Below are 18,902 nucleotides of genomic sequence, written 5' to 3' on the forward strand. Positions count from 1 at the left end.
TGATGGCTAGAGGATGTAGTTCTACATGTGAGTGTAGCTGTTATCTCAACCGTCTGATACGAGACTATTGCAAACAAAACCTGTAACATCGGCATCTGTTCCATTGTACAACAGCAACGATTTCACATAGCGCCATTACAGTGTGTCTCTCACAAGGTATGTTAAGGCTTCTGCAGATGTCATTGAGTAAGTGGATGTTTGTGATGTTATTACAGTCTGTATTGCAATTGTTTCGGGTGTGGGGGAGATGTAGGTGGGTGTACATAGCATATAAAGGTTTGTGGGGACTGCATTTATACATATTCCATATGTGTGTGAGGGCTCCTTCCCTAATTGAAGACCTATCATTTAGTAGACTAATAATATGGATATTGCAGGCTTATTCATTAAGCCATTGTTAATTGGCTCCTATATAGCATGCAGGTGATGTTGATCCTTCAGTCCCTCCGGTAATACATCGCTATGTAATGAAATGTTGCTATATCAAAGCTGTCTCGTGTATTTCTGTCACAGATATTTGCACTAATTGCAGTTGTGTTGTTGACTGAACCTCTAAGGCCAGCTATGACCACACCTACTGTAATAATCTACCTCTGAGTTAGCACGAACAGACACACGAAGAAAACACACACACATTACAGTCCCACTGAACACACACCACACTCAGAACACACACTTACACACACTACAGCAATCAGAAACACACTTAAACACAGTACCAACCTGGACCACAGCACCAGCAGCAATAACTAAATGTCCCTTAACATCGTGATAATAGTATTCGCGGTTCTAGTGTTCCAGTACTGTGGTTTTTCGGTCTTTAAGCCTCGTGATTACACGTGTCGGTATGTAAAGCATTCGGTAGTTGGCAGTATCTTATTTATTTGTACCTCCATGGTTGTGTACATGTTATTAACCTATCTATATATTTGCTGATATATGTATATCCGTATATATCGACATATATCTCTCTATCACCCTTTCTATCTATATATATATATATATATATATATATATATATATATATATATAGAGAGAGAGAGAGAGTGACCACACCTTTCGTTGGGTACATGGCAGTGTATACTATTTCTGGAACTCCACCCTTTTGTGTTTTAACCTGTCACAATACACACCTGCCGTTGGTACATCTCAGGTAGCTTAGTGGTTGTGTACATGGCTGCATGTTCTACTCCTGGCAGTGGTTGTTTTACCTCTCAGAGCAGGTACTATTAGTACAAGGGTGAATAATGCAGATTTCACCTGTTCTGGCCATCTTTGACCATGATCTGCGCGATATTCAGCAAAGCTTAGACCTGTTTTGTGCATATCCGTGTAGTCATCTTTAAACGACGCTTACCGTCACTTGCCGGCGCATAAACCCACTAACATGTGCTTAAACGTGCTCTAATGACCTGCATCCAACATCCATTATTCATGCCATCGGAATTACGTAACGGCCCTTGCAGGTCGTTGAACCGGGAACATGCACGATACAGTCAGTGGCTTTACCACTTGGGCATCTGGGATATGTACAAGTGTTATGGTGTTTTGTATGTGGACTGTACTACAGCTGTTCCTCCAGACTGCAAGCAAATGTGTAACTCAGTTAGTTTACATACAGGTCCCCCCTCACCCTTCTTGAATACAAAACACTTAGAAATAAAGTAAAAAAACTCATCATTTCCGACCGACAAAACTTTTTTTTACACACTACAAAACAACAATAAAACTAACCCTCAGAAATTCTGGAAAGGTATCTCCACTCTCCTTAACCCCGGCAAACTAGACACCCCCTCCGCTGACCCAAATGCTACTGACACTGACTTAGCAACCCAATTTAACACTTTTTTCATTGACTCTATCTCTAAACTTACTTTTTCTTTCTCTAATACTACCACAATCTCCACATCACCTTCTCCCTCCTCTACCATTACTCTTCCCTGTTCTTCCACCACTCCTTCACTCTCCCCAACTAACTCACAATCCTTTACCCCTTCTTCTACTATCACTCACCCCTCTCCATCTCTTTCCCCTACTTCCCACACTTCCCAGTGTCCTCCCTTCTTATTAAAACCAATTCCCACTTTTACTATAAAAAAACTCCTTCAGAAATTGAAGCCATGCTCCAATGCTCCAGATGATATCCCTGCTTATTTTCTCAGTCTAGCTGCTGAAGCAGTCACCTACCCCATTAGCATTCTAATTAACCGTTCAATCCAGGTATGCATAGTACCCAAAATTTGGAAAAAGGCCTTCATTATACTATTATATAAAGGAGGCAACAATAATAATGTTACCAACTTCCGTCCCATTGCTATCCTGTCTCCTATCTCTAAACTCTTAGAAAAATGCATACAACAACAACTTCTCCCACACTTCTTAGATAAACAGCTTCTAACACCCACACAACATGGATTCAGGCCAAATCATAGTACTATGACTGTCTTTCTCTCCTTCCTTGAAACTATTAATAAAGCCCGGGATTCTGGCCTTATTGTTTCCACCCTTCTACTAGACCTTTCTAAAGCCTTCAATACTATCTCTCATAGCCTGCTTTTAACTAAACTCTCTAAACTTAACCTATCCCCTTCTTCCTTGAATTGGTTCTCCAGCTACTTATCCAACCGATATCAAGCAGTAAAATGGAAAAAGGCCACCTCCTCATTTCTTAATACCCCAACCGGAGTCCCCCAAGGATCCATATTAGGTCTCCTTCTTTTTAATATATTTATAAATGATTTCCAGAACTCTATTCCTTTCTCAAATATCATCCAATATGCAGATGATTCAACTATCATCTGCTCTGCCACATCTACCCCTGTACTCCTAAAACTTACTCAAGAAGCTTTTTCAACCACTGAGCAATGGATGAAAAGAAACCACCTTGTATTAAATGCCTCTAAAACCAAACTAATGGTATTTACTCCCTCTAAAACTACCTCATTCAACTTTAACTCCACTATCACTAGCCAAAACAATATACCTCTGGAACTAGTATCAGAGACCAAATTACTTGGGGTCCAAATTGACAACCAGCTTAAATTCCATTCCCACTTACAACTAAACATCAAAAAGACCCATCAAAAACTAGGCATGCTCTACCGACAAAATAACTACCTTACCCCTGCCACTAAAGTAACTCTCTCTACTTCCTTTCTTATCCCCTCCCTTCTCTACGGAACTCCTCTTCTCACTAACCTACAATCCTCTCTTAAATCTCAACTTTCCTCCTGCTACAACAAAATTGCCAAATTTGCTACCAGCCAAAAGTCATCCTCCCATCACTGCCCTTCTCTCCAAAAACTAAAATGGCTATAACTACCAAATCAACTAATCTATACACAACTAACTCTTGTACATAAGCTCATTTTTAACCCCACCCTCTGTCCTTCACTCTCTTCTACCTTTAAGATGTACCTTCCTGATCGAGTACTAAGGTCCAATAATCAAAATCTAATAGAAGTGCACAAACCATCCCGTCCACCAGGCAAAAATCTTCTATCTTATGGTTTATCATGTCTCTGGAACTCCCTACCACCTTCCATTCATACTACTTCTAACCATTACTCTTTTAAAAAATCTCTTCACTCACACTTAATATCCCAGTGGGAATGCTCCTGCTCTCTCCCCACATAACAAATGATATCAAACTCCTGTTCCATTCTTTCTATGGAAAACAAACCCCTTTTTCACCTCATTCAAGGCCTTAGATTCCTTCTTTCTCTCTTTCTCACTTCTCTCTCAATCTTATTCTCATCTAATACTTTCTCCTTCTATTTATCTCTCCATATACTTTTATTCCAGTACTTATATGTTAGTTGTAAATATTGCATCTGACTGCTGCTATTTATATGCGTTTTGTAAACAATGAATCAGACTGTAACTATGAACTGTATGTTCCTAAGAAGAAATGCCTCTCTGCTGTACAATGCAATGTTCCATTGCCAGTCAGTTTTAACTCCAACCTCATCACTAGTGTGTATTACTTGCAATGTTTGCTGTATTAATTGTAAAGGTCTTGTTCAAAACTGCAACCTTTGTATAAATATAATCTTTAAACTATTGTAACCTAGAGTGCTATTGGAGCTTTTCTCCCCAGGACTCCATTGAAAACGGATTCAAATGGCCCAATGGACTATCCTGGTAAACCAACTGCAAATAAATAAATAAAATAAATAAATATGGATGATACCTATTAATGGTGTGTCCAAGTGATGTTTAATGGATGTGCTCCAGCTATGGGAATCCATGTCACAGTGAGCCACACAATGTAATGTGCTACACCTTGCCACAGCCATAACTGGAGAATGCTGGGGTAACGGATACATGTCATGGGTACTCCCCATGCTTTGGAACTACATGTCTGATTACATTATATTGAGCCCCTCATTAACACACCAGGGAATCCTTGCACAGTGAGTGGGGAACAGTGGTTACACACATGGATCCCGCAATTGCCTCTGCTCCACAGAGTTAGTTAATCGATGGGGTGGCAACAGCAGACACATTTTGCCTAGGCTGATAAATGGCCTCTGACAATCAGGCATGTACCTACTGATGTACCTAGGAACCTATACATACAGTATCAACACATGTTGTTAGCTTCATTTACTGTTCAGGTGTTGACTTACCTTATTCCAATAGCTGTTGTGTGTGCAATTATTGAGAGCTGCCTATGTAGGATTCACACAGTAGACCACCTATACATAACAATTTACAGGTGTTTGTGTGTGTGTGTGCCATCCATTTTACTGTGTGTGCAGGTGAAGAAGTGTGTCAGTCTGTAGAGGCCTACACTGTCAGTGTATGTGCTATATGTTCCCTCTTTGCCAAGGCATGGGCATATTGGGCACGCCTCCGTCTGCCTACTGGGGCTGGCACAGGGTGTTCATGGTCTGAATCCCTCTGTGCCTATGATGCCCTTGGCAATTGCAGTGGGCTGTGAGGGCCTTCACCATTATGTCCCTGCTGCAGCTGTTTCCGCAGGATCATATTATGTAGCATGGCACATACTATGAAGATGTGGGCACACGTGTCTGGAGAGTACTGCAAGGCTCCACAAGATATGTCCAAGCAACAGAACCGTGATTTCAGCATCCCAAACACACGCTCTATGATGATTCTGGTTTGTGCGTGTGCCTCATTATGGCGCTCTTGCATGGGTGTGTGTGCATTTCTGATGGGAGTCATCATCCACGGCTCCAGTGCATAGCCAGCATCCCCCACAAGGTGGCCATATGGGATGTCCCCCCTGACAAATACCTGATACAGTTGTGAGGCATGCCAGATGTGGGAGTCATAGTAGCTTCCAGGGCTGCCAGCACACACATCCATGATAATGCCCTGGGCATTGCACATGACCTGGCAGTTGATGGAGTGGTATCCCTTGCGGTTTATGTAGCGCCTACCATGCTCACCGGTTGGTGACTTGATATGTATGTGCATGCAGTCTATTGCACCCAGTACCTCTGGGTAGTCTGCCACATGGTGGAAGAGATGCATATTGCTGGCCAACTCCTCCTGAGTTCGGGGGAAGTATATATGCTCATTGGCATGTGGTAACATGGCATCCAGGAACTGGTGGAGTACCCTGGATGCTGATGCCTGTGAGATCCCCATGATATCTCCAGTTGGCCTTTGAAAGGTACCTGTGGCTTGTATTCTCAAGCTTACACATACCTTCGTGTCCACTGGGATGGGTTCCCCTCTGTTGTTCCTGGATCTGAGGCATGGCTGGCACAGCTCAACAATTTGCTGTATGATGTCCCTGTCCACCCTGTAACACTCTACTATCTCCAGATCATGTAGCCTCTGGTAGGTTAAACTTGGTCGGAACACTCTTCTCCTCTGGGGCCTGAGATGGTTGTCAGCATCAACCTCCACACCACCTTCAGTCTCCAATACATGGTGATGAATCACAGCTATGGCAGCTCCCAACAAGTACATTGTAAAAGTTCCCCGTCTGTTTACACCGATGGTGCAGTGTTTGGGAATACACGAGTGTGTGTGAGGTGCCTTCACGCTTTATACTATTGTGCTTTGAACACTGATTATGTCATAGGGTGTGTATGTACAATCAGAGCTGCAGGGTATCTTATGTGTTTTACAACAGGTACTGCTATTGTGGTGCCTTTGGTGTTGAATTACATTTAGCTGCCATGGATCACCTCTTGCCCTTGCCTTCACTTTTCTTAACGATTTCCCTCCCATTGTTGGGCATGCATCCAGCAGCCTGCTTTCTTGTTTTGTACATTCCAACACCAGGATTGTGTTGCAAAATGTGTTCTACAGCCAATCTACTGCAGGTTTGCTTTGCTCTGTGGTGACAGTTCTCTTTTCTTTGCAATCCAACACCTCCCCTATCCTGTTCTGCAGGTTGCTACTAGCAGCCTTGTTAGCTGACGTCAATGGCCCACTGTGAGTTAATAGGTGTTAATTACTCAGTTGTACTCCAATTACCCTACTGCAGCATTTTCTTATTGTCTTCCAGTAAACTTCCTGTTTGAGCTGTGGTGCACGGCGCATGCATCCGCTTACCGGGTTTCGGGCATGTTGTCATCCACGTACACATACGCTTTTGGGCACCATGTGTACTCTCAGCTAAGCAAAGCAATACCTACAGGCACACCCCTATCCTGTGGCTTTGCTTAGCAACAGGCAACCCAGATTTGCATTGCTCCAATGTGCTTACAGCTACGGTGGCACGCACCACTGCTGATGGCTTGTATACCTCCAGAGCACTCCTCAGTGTTGTAGCGCTGTGCCGTATGGTACATCCTTAGGCCGGGGGGACATTTGTGATTCAGTATTACTTGCCTCATTTGCATGGCATTGACTACTAATTCATAGTTACTGCGCCAATCATTGTCACAGACCCTTAGCAACACTTGCAGCTTGGTTGTGGTGTAGCATGCATACCATTGACTATTATGGTGAAATCATGATTTGTGCTACATTGCAATTTTATGACATATGTATATATTTTCCTTGTGTTCCCATTTGTGCACACATGCCCTGCGGTTGTACTTTGCGCTACTGTGGCCATGACATTAAATGTTATTTTTTATGTGTTGTACATGTTTTTTTATGCCATTGGCTATATATTTAGCCTTTGGCATATGTTAACTTTGTAATACGTAAGTTTGGTCTGCTTTCATGGCTCCGATGTTCTGTTTGGAAAAATGTAAACCGTTTCTTTTGGTTTACATTTCTGTATGCTTACACTATGCCTGCACCACTTCATGAATCGCTATGTACCTTCATTTGCATGCTGCAGTACTGCGCATGGGGTGATTAGCATACATGAGCCGAGAGCTACGCAGATCTGGCATGCGCTGGTAGTGCACGTGGAACTGGATCGTACCTGAATCACTCAGCGGCCATATTTGGCGTTATACCATCTATGCTATGCCTGCGCCTGGCACAAGCTCCATAAATCCCGGGGAAAAAACTCTCTCATCAAAGTAAATAGGCAACTAAGAGGGATAATTAGGTCAAGCAAAGCCAACTTTGAAATTAAGATATCCTTCCAGGTGAAAGATAACCATAAGGCCTTCTCCACCTGTGTCAGAAACCTCAAGGGTGCACATAGCAATGTGATGAACCGTGATTAATGGTCATGCATTCACTGAGCCTGGTGATATAGCAAAAATGTTAGTGGACAAATTCAGTTCCAGCTTTATCCCTCTGTCACCCGCAATCATTTCCCAATAATACCCTCAAACATAACTCCTCCAACTATAACTATGGAACATATACTAGCTGCACTCACTAAAACCAAAAACATGGCTTCAATGGGTCCTAATAACATTCCAGGATGCTTCCTGAATACTCTAACATACGACTTATCAGGACCCCTGGAGTCATTATTTAACTATAGTCTTCAAATAGGCTTTGCACCACATGAATGGAGGGTTGCAATGGTCATCCCCCTTCATAGGGGAGGACATTCAAGAGGTACAGGAAACTACAGACCCAGTAGTCTGACTAAACTTATTTGCAAAGCCATGGAAAGAATTATTATGGAAATTAACAAGGACATAGGAGACATCTCAGTTTGGCTTTGTCAAAAGAAGGTCATGCTAACTGAATCTGGTGAACTTGACTGAAAAAGTCACTAAGGCAATGGATGAGTAAGAAACTGTGCATACTGCCTGCTTAAATTTGGCTAAAGCATTTGATACAATACTCCACTTGGGCATTATCAACAAACTTACAGACCTAAGTAAAAAAACCCTTTATAACACACTGGATATCTAGCTAGCTCAATGATAAGACCCAGAAGGTTAGAATCAGAGAAGCCACCTCCACAAAGAGGCCAGTCCCCAGTGGAGTTCCCCTGACTCTGTGCTAGTACCACTCCTTTTTAGCATCTACTTCTCGGATGTCAAAGTCAATGCCAAAGGCCTCTAGCTAACCATATTAGAATATGATTGGAAACTGGGAGCAGTCATTGAATTCTCCCAAGATAAAAATACCCTTCAGGAAGGTACAATATAGACAAATGCTCAGTACAAAAGCCATGGCTTAAAACCCAATAGCAAGAAATGGGTTATAGTACCTTTTGGGAAGTCTGCCACTCTGGATAACTACGTCATTAATAAAACACCCTTAAAAGTTGATTTAGTGTTCAGGGTTTTGGGAACTCATGTACATAGTAATCTAGCGATTGACCAACATGTTTCTAAGGTAGTAAGAAAATCCTTCTATATTTCTCAACTTATAAGCAAAAGCATGGCATCTAGACCCAGAGAGGTCATTATACCACTGTACTTGGCTCTTATGAGGCCCATAACAGAGTACAATACTCCCTTTAGTATGTACATGGCCAGACATATGCAACAACTGGAATGTCCACAAAGGTTACTTACAAAAAGAAAATGGGGAGTAAACATAATGTCCTATGCTGATTGTCCCAGAGCCCTGTCTCTTTACTCAATATCATACAGACTAATAAGAGGTGACCTCTGCCTGGCATACAAGGCATCCCTTGTCCCTGTTTTGTTGAATATTTTGCACAGCTGCAAAACAAACAGCATCAGAACTACTAGATTAAAAGACCTAAATTTTACTTGCAACATAAATAGGACTTGGAGAAACAGATATGTTTCTCAAATAATTTGCATTCTCTAGAAGAGGTTCCCCATCCATGTGAAGCAGAGTTCCTCCCTATTCCTATTTAAGTGCAACTTATACCAATTGATGGGTAATCAAAAATTCTCCTCTAGTTGGATTCTATGTCTCTGATGGACAGAGCCAATTAGTAAATCACCCCCATAAATCAAATATAAATCAAATTTGTGGGTCATATTTGGATTGCATTGCTAGGCTTTTAAGGGCCCTAGTGGTCATTAGCTAGTATACACCTATGAACTTATGAACCTAAGAGGATACTACAGTCATGGCCATTACTCAGCTAGATGTTTACACAATGATTACAATTCCCACTGACGTTCAACAGCAGAAAGCTGCAAACAAGTGAAAAATATCTTTCAAGTATGGCTATGGAATACCTGGAGTTGGTATGAGGCATTCAAAATCTGCCAGGTTTATCAGGGGTGGTAAAGCATTTACTAAGATGAATGACTAGATTAAGAAAAGAGATGGATAACAGAAGTGCAAGTTTATTAGCAAACAGTGATACCAGCAAGATTACAATTGAAATGGGAGTGTAAAGAGTCTGTGACACTCCTCCCAGTCTAGTGTCCTTAGCTCATTCTACCTAATACAGAGAGAAGAAAAAAAATGTGCACTTTATTCATCTGCTTTTACTGTGTTTGTGTTTCTTCCTATTTTATTATTTATTTTGCTCTTGCTGCCTGTTCTTAAAAGTAGTTAATAACATTTATTCTGCTGCATTTATTACTGCTTGTTAGTAGCAGATTAAATTTTAACTGTTATTCTAAGCCTTTGGATTACGCACTTTGACTTCAGACCAGTTGTTTCACATTAGGAAGGTTTGTGGTCTGCACTGTTGTGGCAGGACAGGTAGCTTACATCCTTCTGAGTTGGGAGTTGCTGATTGAAGGCTTAGTGTCTGTTATTCTGAAGTGTATTAGTTCTGGTTTAAGCACTTGGGCTTTGGGCCAGTTTTTTTACATTAAGAACGTGTGGTCTGCACTCTTGTGGGAGGCTGGATTCTGCCCTTCTGAGCTGGGAATTTCTGGTCACAGGCTTATTGTGCCTGCTTATTTGAACTGTTTCTTTCTGAAATTTGTGTGCCTTGTTGTTGTAGCATAGACCAGATTCAGGCCTGCTGAATCTAGCTTTGTTTGTATAACTTGAGCACTGATCCAGGCTATCTTTTTTGGAGAAGGTTCTCTTACATCCTAACAGCAGGAGTGTGCAGTTAAAACTTGTCTGATTGAAGACTGCTGGAGCAGGGTACAGTTTTCAGCTTTTTTTCTGGTTAATTGGGTAACTTGTTTAAATCAGTTTGTTCATTTTCTATTGTTTGATATATAGATATATATATATATATATATATATATATATATATATATATATATATATTTTTTTTTTTTTTCACTTTATTCATCTGCTTTCACTGTATTTGTGTTTTTTCCTAATTTATTACTAGGGGCATTGACTACAACTCTGATCTGAGATATATAACAATAAGTATCCTTTTCTGTGCATTTAAAGTGTCTTTTGATTGTATCTGCTTTATTTTCTGAAATATATATATATATATATATACTTGTTTCCTGCCTTTCTAAGCTAGTATAGTCCAGTTTTCAAGTTAAGTGCTGAATTCAGGGCTGTGTTACAAATCTCTGTGTATGCCCATACCTTACTTGGATAGAAGGAAGTTTCTCTGTTCACCTGTGAAAGATGGGAGCTTTGAGCAGCCTATCTGTCCCTGGAGGAGTGGTTTCAGCCCAGATATTAGTAGTTTATTGGCCATTTTGGGCTAATTTCTTTCTCTTTCATTTCCCTGCTATAAATACTGCATTTGCCCGGTTTTGCATGCCAAGCAGCACTGGTTAGCTAGGGTATGACTATTTCTGGCTCCACAAAGTCTCCTCTTCAATTTTTCCCTTAGAACTAGACAAACTTTCAACTTAAGCACTCAAGCCATTCATTTCTCAGCCCGGCACTTGCTATAACTCATAGCAAGCACTTATAAACCCTAGCACTACAGCCTCCTATACTGTACAGAAGGACAAGGCTCTCTATTCAACCTTACCAGCCATTCAGTATAACAGTTCACTGTACCTATCCAGGCATGTCCAAAGGGCAGTTTCAGGCATACTCTCCAGTCCAGCTGGTGAATCTGGGCATTTTGAGGCAATGTTACAACTGCCTCGTACACTGACAACCCTCTCCTCCTACCACCAAACACTAATACATGTGAGAGATGCAATTATACAGCCAAACTGGAGGCTAAGCTCTCTCAACCCAAGGCGGGATCAGACAGTCAAGAAGAGAAGGGAAATACTTGCATCACACCACCAGTCTCACATAGACCCATTAAACCAGCACCGGCAAAAAACACACATAAGTACACGAAAATATACACAGAGGCTCTAAATAAAAATCTGCAAAAGCAACAGAGACCTCCAAAGCAGACATCCAAGTAACCTCCACCCCCCCCAACACAAATCTTGAAACACATACTTCACAAAACCAGTGTGCCATGCAATCACAGCCCTTAAGGCAAAATAACATACCCAACATACTAGTAATAGGTGACTCTATAGTCAGGCACACTGACGTCCCATTCACTAGGCTGAATAAGGAGAAGGTTACAGTTAGCTGCCTGTCGGGTGCCAGGATCCACCACATAACACAATCACTCAGGTCACTCCAGAACAAGTACAAATATGACTCTGCCATTGTCCATGTTGGGGTAAATGACCTGAGCTGTACCTCCCTGGACTACATTAAAAGAGACATGGAAGAGCTCTCTGATTTTGTAGCCCAGGCCGGTATGACCCTGAGTAGCATCCTGCCCTCACCAAGAGTGATACCATGGTATAATGAAAAAATTTCAACAATTGGCTAAGTTTCTTGTGTCATTCAAAGGGGATCCAGTGTCTGTCCGCCTGGGATGACATGCTCGACAAGCCACACTGCTTCGCTAGAGATGGCTTGCACCTGTCACCCTTAGGCTTTTGAATACTGGCCAAGGCTCTTGCCAACCCTATAGTGCCTTTTTTAGGCAAGGCTCAAAAGACAAACCCACCACCATAAATAGCACAAGTAACAAAAAAATGAGGGAAATGCTACTCAATGCCAGAAGTCTAAACCTCAAAATGCATGTACTCGAGGCACTCCTCAGTATGGAGAAAATCAATATATGTGCAGTAACAGAAACCTGGTTTAAGGCTCCAGAGAGCACCCCAGCACTACCAGGCTACAACTCACACCATACATTTCAGTCACAGAACCCGGACCGAAATACAAAAGGCTGGGGCGTATCCATATTCATTAAGGATTCCCACGCCTCCAGGTTAGTGGCACAGCATGATGCTTCAGAGATCATCCACGTGCAGCTAACAATGGGCAAAACTGCAATTCAAATTGTAGCTTGCTACAGATCACCCACCATTAACTGGGAGAACTACTCAAGTACTAACTCCCTTGTCCAACATTTCCTAGAAATTATAAACTCAAACACCCTGGATCAACTGGTCAACACTCCCACCAGAGGTGACAACATATTGGATCTGGTCATCACCAACATGGGCGACAGGTGCTCAACACTGAAGGTCAACCCCTCGCTGGTTAGATCTGACTATAAACAAATCACTTTGGATATCACCATTCTGCCCCCACCCCCAGACAAGGAAACCAATGTGAAAAACTTTTCAAAAGCAAACTTCACGACAAACTTCACTTTAAGACCGAGGTGGAAAGTTTCAAAGCCCCCATGCTAAAGGATAACGTTGTCCAAGCTGAAAAATCCTTTACTAATGCATTCTACGGGCAACTACAAGAATGCATGGATTGTGCTATCCCAAGCAAAATCAATACTCACTCCTACAAGAAAAGTAAACCAGTCTGGTGGACTCCTGCCATAAACAAGCTATACAACAGAAGGAAGAAACTAGTACAGAAAAGAACAAAATTCCAAGAAGGGAAGAACAACCCTTGATCAGTATCAGCACAAAACTATGATCCCTCATAAAATCAACCAAGGCGAGTTTCGAAAGAAAAATTGCCAAGGACTCCAAAGATAACCACAAGGCATTCTTTAGCTATGTCAAGAATCTAAGTGGCTATGCTCAGATCTGCTCGGAGTTAGTGCAGAATGGTACAAAATACACTGAACCAACCGATATAGCCAACATCCTGGCAGACAGGTTCAGCACAAACTTCACCCTCCAAAAGGGCCCATAACCATACCAGAAGAATGTAGAGCCCCTGAAATTACAGACACTCAGGTTAAAACAGCCCTCTCCAAAGCCAAAAACACAGCATCAATGGGACTGGATGGTGTCCCACGCTGCGTCCTACACAAGCTCAAAGATGAACTAACCCCTCACCTAAACACACTGTTCAAACTTAGCCTCTCCATAGGTTATGTACCCATAGAGTGGCATACAGCAACGGTTATTCCACTCCATAAAGGTGGAGCCACAACAGACCCTGGGAACTATCACCCTATAAGCCTGACTAGATTGGTCTGCAAGGCTATGGAGTGCATCATTATGGAACTCATTAACAGAGACATTGGGAACCTCCAAACACTGGACCCTACCCAGTTTGGCTTTGTTAAGGGCAGATCATGCCACCTAAACCTGGTGGACTTCTTTGAGACAGTTACCAAGGCTATAGATGAGGGAAAGGTGGTACACACAGCCTACCTAGACCTCGGAAAGGCATTCAATACCATTCCCCACTCAGGTATTATAGATAAGCTCACCAGCCTGAACATAAACCCCTACGTCATGATATGGGTTGCCAACTGGCTCACGGACAGAACCTACATGGTAAGAGTTGCAGGAGCTAGGTCTGACTCTAAACCAGTTACAAGTGGCATTCCCCAGAGCTCATTCTTAGGACCCTTCCTGTTCTGCATATACTTCTCAGAGGTACAGGCAAGTACAGGAGGACTATGGCTGACCAAGTTTGCAGACGACTGCAAACTAGGGCTATAATTGTCTCTCCAGCTGACACAGACATCCTCCAAAAGGGTCTCACTGAGACAGATACCTGGTGTCAAAATCATGGTCTCAAGCTAAATGCCAAAAAGTGCATAGCCATCCCCTTTGGAAAAAACAAAGTACCCACAAACTACCACATAGGTGGTGGTCCCCTAAATATGGAAGACTTAATAAGGGATCTGGGGACCCAAGTAGATAGTAATCTCTCCTTTGATAATCACATTGCCAAAGTGGTTAGAAAATCCTTCTACATGGCCCACCTTATCACAAAAAGGTTTTTATCCAGATCAAAAGAGGTCATTGTGCCCCTCTACTCATCGCTCATCAGACGCATCATAGAGTACAACGCCCCATTTGGGATGTATCTTACAAGACACCTGCAACAGCTGGAAAGACCACAGAAGTACCTCTCCAAGAGGATCACTGGCCTCAAACAGATGCCCTATGCAGTTCGACTGAAGAAACTCCAGCTGTACTCGATTGTATACTGCCTACTCAGAGGTGATCTCTGCCTGACATACAAGGCCATGTCCAACCCGGAACTGATGGACATACTCCACCTACAGAAAAGCTTATCCCCTCGAGCCACATGCTCTAGGGATGTAAACCTCACCACAACAATAAATAGGATGTGCTGGAGGGATAGATTCCTGTCCCTGAGACTTCCCGTGCTTTGGAACAAGATTCCAATCTACATTAGACAGAGCTTCTCACTATCACTCTTCAAGAGAAGCCTTGACGAGTGGATGGGAAACAGAAAGTTTACCCTGGGGATCAGTTCAGTGGCTCTGCTGGACAGAAGCACAGGGAACTAATCTAAGGGGGTGGTGAAAGCCAACGCATTCTGGCTAGGTTTATAAATGCCTTTGGGCAGATAGCCTAGTACCTACCTATGAACTTATATCTTTTTTGTACTGTTTCTTTCAAAAATGTATTTTTCTTTCATTTAAACATAGACGGGCAAATTTTGCAAAATGCCTCTGCAGTCTGTGATATTCAGTGAAAACACCATAAATTTTATTTTCCTTCAGACTGCTTTGCTAGGGTTACTGTGATACAATAGGAGTCACAAAACATTTTTACAACATATACGAGTAAAGGGTATATTTGAAAAATTATAGAAAACAACTTTTGTAACTCAATAAGTGAAATGCATGTTCCTCTTAAATAAGGAAGATACAGCTTTAAGGAAATACTATATCCCCCAAAGTTAATAAAATCCATGTAGGTATAGTGTACAGCCTACACAGAAGGTACCGAGACCTTGTACTCAGTTCCCCCTTGGTATCTCACCATGCATATTAATGAAGGCGCATTACAGAGGGAGAGCCATGTATTATGGTTACTGAATCAGTGTAGGGAGTGTATTACTGTGTCCAGAGATGAGTAACACACCCCCTGCACTGTCAAAGTACAATAAAACAATATATCGATATGTATTAATTTTTTTTTTGCCATGCCATGCAGCAACATACACGTGCCAGACATCTAAAAATAAAAACTGGATACATTTAATTATGAATCCAAAAGTTAAGTTTAAGCATAGCTGACTGGGTTTACATGATGCGGTGCAGTGCTTAGCAGTGCTTAAATGTAGCTGAGAAGTATATATAAAAGTATAGCAGCATTCTACATATCTATGTAGCCAAGTGGGTAGAGTTACGGCCTCCTGTGCAGTAGGCACAGGGTTTGAATACATGGAAGGGAACTTAAGCAATTGTTTTTGCAAGATAAATTATGCCAATTATTTTTAAAGCATGATCTGCTGTGCTCAGCTAATCTCCGCTATGCTGTGTTAAGCCATGGTAAGCACTTTTCTCTGTTTAAGGACTGTTTGGCTGCACTGAGCTGGTTTGCACACTGCTAACCATTGCCATTTTAAACAGTACTCAACTAAGCTGGTTTGCATGGTGCTAAGCGATGTGACGCATTTTTAAAAATTGCTCAGTGGTGTATAAGGGCAAGAAAACAGGCTATATTAAGCTCACTAGGTGGGAATACAGCATATTCTGATGGAGTTTGAACTATGTCAGAATTATGGCAGGTGTTGGAGAGGGTACACGCTTCTGGGACAGTGGTAGGGCATTCTGGAGTCCAGGGTCATGGTCGGACTCCTACTGAAAGACCATGAACACCAGCTACTGCAGGATCATTTCCAGGGATCAGAGTACAAGGCAGAGGCTTGGCACTGGCTGTCACATGATCTCACCAGTGCTACAGGTATGCCCTGCACAGGTGAGCAGGTCCGTCATCACTGTGATGATCTGAAGCATCAGAAGGGGGAACTTCTAGATACCTGGGTCCAAGATGCTTGGGATGGGAATGCCCCACAAGTTTGTAAGTACTGTTAATATTGTTTTACCAATACCTACTCTGAATGTGTGATAGACAGGTACACATAATGGTGTACTTCTCTCCCTACAGTTTCTGAGGAGAGAGCTCACAACCTAGATGCTCATGCAGGGTGCCTGGCCAGGGAGCCCTGTGAGTGTGGCGAGTACAGAGTAATTTCCAATCTATAGTCAAATATACAAGATAAAACTAATTCATTCACTGCCAGTAGGTACATGCAGTACAGGTGTTAGTATTGCAATGAATGTGGATGTAGGCCTGTACTGCAATAACTGACTACTGCCAACTATAGTGCAATAAAGATTAAAGCATTAAACCGGATAATGTTAATGAAATAAAGTGTCTACTGCAATAATTGTGGAAGTACTGCTGTATTGCAACACCTGCATTATATCAACTGTTGTGCAATAAAGACTCAAAATATACCAATAATTGCATTAAGGTACCCCCAAGAAAGCTGTGTTGTGCAATGTGTGCGTAAGTAGGGCTGTTGTTTGTGAAATCGAATATGACATCTGTTGTGAAATAAAAACACAAAGAATACCATTAACTGACTCAAGATTTACCTAAGAAAGAGTGTTATGCTAAACTGTAGAGTTACAGCTGTACTACAAGATATATGCATCATGACATTTGTTCTGCACAAACATCTGAAGCAATACCAGGAACACCCAACTTATATTGTGTATATTATGATTGTCTTGTGTTAACCATTTCATTTCAGCTATATGCATTCCTTCTCCGTGGTATGGTGCTGCAGGCAAGTATAAAACTATAATAGCTGTAGACTACAAATATACTATCTGCAACTGTATATGGTTCAGGTAGCCAACCCAATACTCTGATATGGTTTGTACACATCACAGATATTTGCACCCATTAAGAGTTTGTGGTGTACACCTGTATTCTATGTATTAATGTACAGTTTACCTAGTATCTTTGTCATGCATGAATCTCATGCATGTGTGTTCAACTATCACTGCAATCTTGTATACAACTGTACTACTATTATCAGGTCATATTTTGTTTCCAGGTGAGCTCTAGGTAAACATCAATCAGTTACTAGCTAGCAGTGCCTCAGTAGCTCAGCTTGTTAAATGCTGTGCCTGATGTACATTTTGTCAAGCACAGACCATGGTTCGAATCCAGTGGCAAGTATTAATAAATATTACTGACTCAGTTATGTATTATTAACAGACATTATTCCCACAGGAATTACAGGTAAATGGGTGCAATAGCCTTTATTATGGGTTAATAATTTGTGTGTTCAGATGTAACAGACTGTTAACAGCATTAATCAGGAATGTGATACGACATCATAAAATAAAGACAACAAGTACAGCAGCAACAAAAGAGAATATAATAAATATAATGTGTAATATTGGTATGAATGTATGCCTGATGTGTCTCTGAACATTTTCTGATGATCTAATCTCATGCCTGCCAAGGAAAGCATGATAGTTGTTTGCTCTTGAACTAGTAGGTACAAAGGTCAATCCTTTAGAAAGGACACCTACCTCATCTGGCGTTAAAACACGGGAAGATATATTATATACTAAAATGTTCTTGTCGTTCTTTCCCAAATTCTCTTCAAATTGTGATTCTGCCGAGTCCCAAATGAATCAGAATTTGAAGAGAATGTGAAAGAACAATGAAAGAACGAGATGTCCTCCTATGAGACCCATTTATGTGGAAAGGATTTTACGTCCAGTTGTGGATGCCAATACTTATGTTTTAAGGGATCCCAAACATTTTTGTTGGATTGATACCGCTGTATGAAGGATGTAGCCCTTGATTCTCAGTTTTTAATGGTCACTATGGATGTTCACTCACTTTTTACAGTGATCCCTAATGATGAAGGGATACAGAGGGTGTATGATTACTTGAAGTATCACACTGACCTTAGTGATTCAGTACGAGATTTATTCGTCTTGTTTTTAGAAGTGCTACTAGAGAATAATATATTTTCCTTTGATTCACAGTGTTATTTACAGAAGGATGGCGTGGCTATGGGCACCTCATGTGCCAATAGCTATGGCACCCTCTTTATGGCTGCACGTGAGATGGTATTTTTATTTAAATTAGAAGAGTTCCCACTCAAAGTCCTATTTTACCGATGTTTTGTGGATGATATGTTTTTCATCTGGAAAGGGGGAGAAGATGAACTTGTGTGGTTCATCAGTAAAATCAATGGATTGTCATCATTTCTGAAGTTTAGTCATGACTTCTCAGATACGTGGATCCCCTTCCTTGATGTATACATTGAGAGGTTGGGTAATGGCATGCTGAACACGAGGGTATATAGGAAGTCTTGTCATTGGAATGCCCTCTTACATAGACATAGTTTGCACCCAGGTTTCATTTTTGGGAACATTGTGAGAGGTCAGGTCATGAGGATATCCTGTGATACGCCCTCATCGGAAGGTTTGGACAAAGAAT

This window comes from Protopterus annectens, chromosome 6.part0, assembly GCF_019279795.1.
Source record: "Protopterus annectens isolate FY-2018-M chromosome 6.part0, PAN1.0, whole genome shotgun sequence".
In the NCBI taxonomy this organism is placed as follows: domain Eukaryota; kingdom Metazoa; phylum Chordata; order Ceratodontiformes; family Protopteridae; genus Protopterus; species Protopterus annectens.